Raw genomic sequence first — 5,870 nt, forward strand, 5'->3', positions numbered from 1 at the left:
CTTCCTTCCTTCCTTCCTTCCTTCCTTCTTTCTTTCTTTCTTTCTTTCTTTCTTTCTTTCTTTCTTTCTTTCTTTCTTTCTTTCTTTCTTTCGTTCTTTCTTTCTTTCTTTCTCTCTCTCTTTCTTCTTTCCTTCTTTCTTTCTTTCTATTTTTTTTTTTTTTCAGACAGAGTCTTGTTCTATCGCCCAGGCTGGAGTGCAATGGCGTGATCTTGGCTCACTGCAACCTCCGCCTCCCAGGTTCAAGCAATTCTCCTGTCTCAGCCTCCTGAGTAGCTGGGACTACAGGTGTCTGCCACCATGCCCAGTTAATTTTTGTATTTTTAGTAGAGACGGGGTTTCACCATATTGGTTAGGCTGGTCTTGAACTCCTGACCTCAGGTGATCCACCCGCTTCAGCCTCCCAAAGTGCTGGGATTACAGGTGTGAGCCACTGTGCCCGGCCTATTTTATTTTTATTTTTTTACATTTTTAAAAATTTTACTTTAAGTTCCAGGATACATGTGTAGAACGTGCAGGTTTGTTACACAGGTATACATGTGCCATGGTGGTTTGCTGGCCTATCAACCCGTCATCTAGGTTTTAAGCCCCGCGTGCATTAGGTATTTGTCCTAATGCCCTCCCTCCCCTTGTCTCCCGCCCCCTTTTCTTTATTTTTTTTTTTTAATTTTTTGAAGCAAGAGTCTGGCTCTTTGTCACCCAGACTGAAGTGCAGTGGTGTGATCTCAGCTCACTGCAACCTCTGCCCCCTGGGTTCAGGCGACTCTCCTGTCTCAGCCTCCCAAGTAGCTGGGATTACAGGCGCCTGCCACCACATCAGGCTAATTTTTGTATTTTAGTAGAAATGGGGTTTCGCCGTGTTGGTCAGGCTGGTCTCGAACTCCTAACCTCAGGTGATCCGCTTGCCTTGGCCTCCCAAAGTGCTGGGATTACAGGCGTGAGCCACCGCGTCCTGCTGCCTTTTAAGTTTTTTTTTTTTTTTTGAGACGGAGTCTCGCTCTCGCCCGGGCTGGAGTGCAGTGGCCGGATCTCAGCTCACTGCAAGCTCTGCCTCCCCAGTTTATGCCATTCTCCTGCCTCAGCCTCCGGAGTAGCTGGGACTACAGGGGCCCGCCACCTCGCCCGGCTAGTTTTTTGTATTTTTTAGTAGAGACGGGGTTTCACCATGTTAGCCAGGATGGTCTCGATCTCCTGACCTCGTGATCCTCCCGTCTCGGCCTCCCAAAGTGCTGGGATTACAGGCTTCAGCCACCGTGCCCGGCCTTAAGTTTTTATTTAAATGTCTTTTAAGTCACTTTTAACCTATTCCTCTCCAGTTCCCATCTCTTCTCTACAATTGAGTTGTCAAAGCGTCTGAGCCATTTTGTCCTGTAGGGTTTCCCGTAGTCTGGCTGTAACCGATTCATAGCCATGTGCGGTTCAGCCATGTTCCTCTGCCCTCCATTGCGGGAGGTTTTGGCTATGAAAAGGAGGGGCAGGCGCGGTGGCTCACGCCTGTAATCCCAGCACTTTGGGAGGCTGAGGCGGGCGGATCACTTGAGGTCAGGAGCTCGAGATCAGCCTGGCCAACATGGCAAAACCCTGTCTCTACTAAAAATACAATAAAAATTAGCCGGGCATGGTGGCATGTGCCTGTAGTCCCCAGCTGCTCAGGAAGCTGAGGAGGGAGGATCTCTTGAATGGGGAAGGCAGAGGTTGCAGTGAGCTGAGATTGTGCCACTGCACCCCAGCCTGGGCGACAGAGTGAGAATCTGTCTCAACAATAACAAAAAACAAAAAGAAAAGGAGGGCTGGCAAACTTGACTTGATCACCTCAACAGTTCATCCATGGCTTTTCCCCAGAAACCTTGTGGATGGGGCTGGTGCATATTTACCTCTCCATGGTTGTGGTGGTATCTGCTTCTTCAGCTTGGTCAATAGGCTCCCTGCATGCCCCACTTCTTTCCTAGAACTCCCTCCTGGTGGCCCTGCCCCATACTTGGCATGTCCAGTGATAACCTCAGGGCCCAGGGGACCTTGCCCCGAGTCATGGTCTCCTAACCTCATTCCCACCTCTGGCTGGCTTCAGTAAGGTTGTAGAGGAAGAAACCAGACTCTCTCCGCAAAAGATGCTGAAGACCCCGTCTGGGGATGGGGCCTGGCTTCCCACAAAAGAACTATCTATGCCAGCAGTAGTACTGCCTCTGGCAAGTTGCTTCGAAAGTGAGCCTGGATCTCGGGAAGCGCGCGGTGACTGTCCAGAAGGTTCTTTATTGTAGTCTTTTCCTCCCCTGGCCTGGGTGGGCCTACAACATGGGCTTCCCCAGGCGGCAAAGGGAGCTCCAAATCCACTATTGCCCTTGGCCTAAGGCTGAAGGGCCCTGCCCTGGGCCCCATGCTTTGGAGGCTGCCACACACCACAAAAGCATGCGGAATGCGTGTAGTAGAGATTGCCTGGGCACTTCTGCTATTTTGGGATCCAGTGGTCAGTTTTCCCTATAACCCTGAGCTATGCCCTTCTCGGGATAGCCACTTCTATAACTAACATTGCTCAGACCCCAGGGAAATACTTCTGCACAGCAGTTGCCTTATGTTCTTGAAACAAAAGGCAGCTATTTATGGATGCTGTGAAGGTTTGTGGGCTGTGCCTCTGCAGATCTTGGAGATGACCCATAATTCAGAGTGTGGGGGAGGATTTCAGCTGCAGAAGGCTTAGGTGAAAGGAAAGACAAATTAAGTTGTCAAACTCTTCCTTTCAGATAGCGTGAATGTGAGAGATTCACACGTAACCAAATGCCATTTCCCACTGATGCTGTGTGTCCATATTTTTGCTTCTATTTGTGTTCCAATTCTGTGGTTCTGGAGGTACCACATAGTAGCTAAGCAACACTATAAGACATTAAACATTTCATATTTCTTAGATGTATATATGTGCATGTTATACACACACACGCTGCTAATATACAGGGAGCATGATATCAGTTCTTTACAATGGAATCTGAATGGACGTTGAACACTGATAAATGCAAAAATTTCTATATTTATAAAAACATGTAACAAGATTTAATTACATTTTCAAATAGCTAAATAAAATTTCAGCTTGATTTAGGTCATTTTGACTTTAAATTCTGAGGTATACATTTTAAGTAGTCAGATATTAAATGGGGCCTTGCAAATGTGGGGACTGGGTCAGACCTTGACCTTGTGCTCCAAGCTGTAAGACAGCCCTGGATAATTTCTCTTTCTTTCCTTTCTTCCTTCCTTCCTTCCTTCCTTCCTTCCTTCCTTCCTTCCTCCTTTCCTTCCTTCCTTTCCTTTCTTTCTTTGTGTTTCACTCTTGTTGCCCAGGCTGGAGTGCAGTGGGGCACTCTAGGCTCACTGCAACCTCTGCCTCCCAGGTCCAAGTGATTCTCCTGCCTTGGCCTCCTGAGTAGCTGGGATTGATTACAGGCGCTCACCACCACGTCCGGCTAATGTTTTGTATTTTTAATAGAGAAAAGGTTTCATCATGTTGGCCAGCCTGGTCTCGAACTCCTCACCTCAGGTGATCCGTCCACCTCGGGCTCCCAAGGTGGGGATTACAGGTGTGAGCCACCGTGCCCAACCAGACCTGGATAATTTCAAATGCTTTCTTTAAAGCTCAAGGCTCAATCTAGCCATTCTACTTTGAGAATGCCACTGTTTCCTCCTTTCTTCTTTTTTGCCGATATTGCTATTATGAACACAGATTACTTGATTAATTACAATCCTAAAAGCTTTCTACTGTTTATAACTCTTCTTGGTTGGGAGTCTGATTCATATGAACCCCAATACATTTTAAGAGAATTGATCCAGTCGTTCAATGACTATTTACTGAGTGCCTACAAAGTGCCAGGCACATTTCTGGGAGCTGGGGTGACAGCAACAAAGCTTTAATTCTCTGAAATAAAATATTTATAATTCTATCCGAAAAAAATCCAGAGAGGACTGTAGGATGAAGCCAAAGGGAAGATGGTTGGGAATGAGGAGAAGCAGGAATAGGAGGTAGATTCAACTCTGAATTGATTTGGGATTAGTTTATTTTGTCTTATACCTAAGTCTCACTACCTGTGAAACAATTTCAATATGTTGTACATAAGTTTATGCAACGAACCACATTTTAAATGGATAATTAGTAATATTACAATGAAATGGAATAATTTTTGAAATAGGTTTCTGGGACATAGTGTAACTGCCCAAGGGGTTCACTCTGCCTGCTGCCTAGACAGAGCCTATTTATCAAGGCAGGGGAATTGCAATAGAGAAAGAGTAATTCACGCAGAGTCAGCTGTGTGGGAGACCCCAGTTTTATTATTGTTCAAATCAGTCTCCCCAAGCATTTGGGGAGCAGAGTTTTTTTTTGTTTTTGTTTGTTTGTTGGTTTGTTTGCTTTTGTTTTTTTTTGTTTTTTGGTTTTTTTTTGAGACAGAGTTTAGCTTTTGTTGCCCAGGCTGGAGTGCAATGGCACGATCTTGGCTCACCGCAACCTCTGCCTCCTGGATTCAAGTGATTCTCCTGCCTCGGCCTCCCGAGTAGCTGGGATTACAGGCATGCACCACCACGCCTGGCTAATTTTGTATTTTTAGTAGAGACGGGGTTTCTCCATGTTGGTCAGGCTGGTCTCGAACTCCTGACCTCAGGTGATCTGCCTGCCTCGGTCTCCCAAAGTGCTGGGATTACAGGCGTGGGCCACTGCGCCCAGCCGGGCCGGGGAGCAGAGTTTTTAAGGCTAACTTGGTGGGTGGGTGGGGAGACAGTGAGCCAGGAGTGCTGATTGGTTGGGGATGAAATCATAGGGAGTCGAAACTGTTTTCTTGCACTGAGTCAGTTCCTGGGTGGGGACCACACGATCTGACGAGCCAGTTTATAAACTACAAACTAAGTTTCTCCCAAAGTTAGTTCAGCCTACGCCTAGGAATGAACAAAGACAGCGTGGAGGTTAGAAGCAAGATGGAGTTGGTTAAGTTAGATCTCTTTCACTATCTCAGTCATAATTTTGCGAAGGTGGTTTCAATAGGAATACTTGTGTTTAAAACTACATTTAAGAAAAGTTTCGGGCTAGGCGCAGTGGCTCACGCCTGTAATCCCAGCTCTTTGGGAGGCTGAAACGGGTGGATCACCTGAGGTCAGGAATTCAAGATCAGCCTGGTCAACATGGTGAAACCCCATCTCTACTAAAACAAACAAACAAACAAAAATTAGCCTGGCATGGTAGTACATGACTGTAACCCCAACTACTAGGGAGGCTGAGGCAGGAGAATTGCTTGCATCCAGGAGGCAGAGGTTTCAGTGAGCCGAGATCACGCCACTGCACTCCAGCTTGAGTGACAGAGCAAGACTGCATCTAAAAAAAAAGCTTCAAGAAGTTGGGTGCAGTGACTCACGCCTGTAATCCCAGCACTTTGGGAGGCCGAGGCCGGTGGATCACTTGAGGCCAGGAATTTGAGACCAGCCTGGCCAACATGGTGTAACCCCATCTCTGTTAAAAATACAAAAATTAGCTGGGTGTCATGGCACGCACCTGTAATCCCAGCTACTTGGGAGGCTGAGGCACAAGAATCTCTTGAACCTGGGAAGTGGAGGTTACAGTGAGCCGAGATCGCACTACTGCACTTCAGCCTGGGCAGCAGATCAAGACACCGTCTCAAAAACAAAACAAAACAAAACAACTTCAAGAATAATCAAAATCAGCTTCATTCACAGGTTCGCAGGGTAGAAGACCAAGAGTCACCTTCCCTAAGTGAGAAGTCCTCTGCAGATTTTGCATTGGTAGGCAATCTCAGCTTCTTGCACAGAGAAGGTTCTAGAATGCCGGGCGCGGTGGCTCAAGCCTGTAATCCCAGCACTTTGGGAGGCCGAGACGGGCGGATCAC

Source organism: Colobus angolensis, unplaced genomic scaffold, assembly GCF_000951035.1.
Source record: "Colobus angolensis palliatus isolate OR3802 unplaced genomic scaffold, Cang.pa_1.0 Scaffold103, whole genome shotgun sequence".
Taxonomy (NCBI): domain Eukaryota; kingdom Metazoa; phylum Chordata; class Mammalia; order Primates; family Cercopithecidae; genus Colobus; species Colobus angolensis.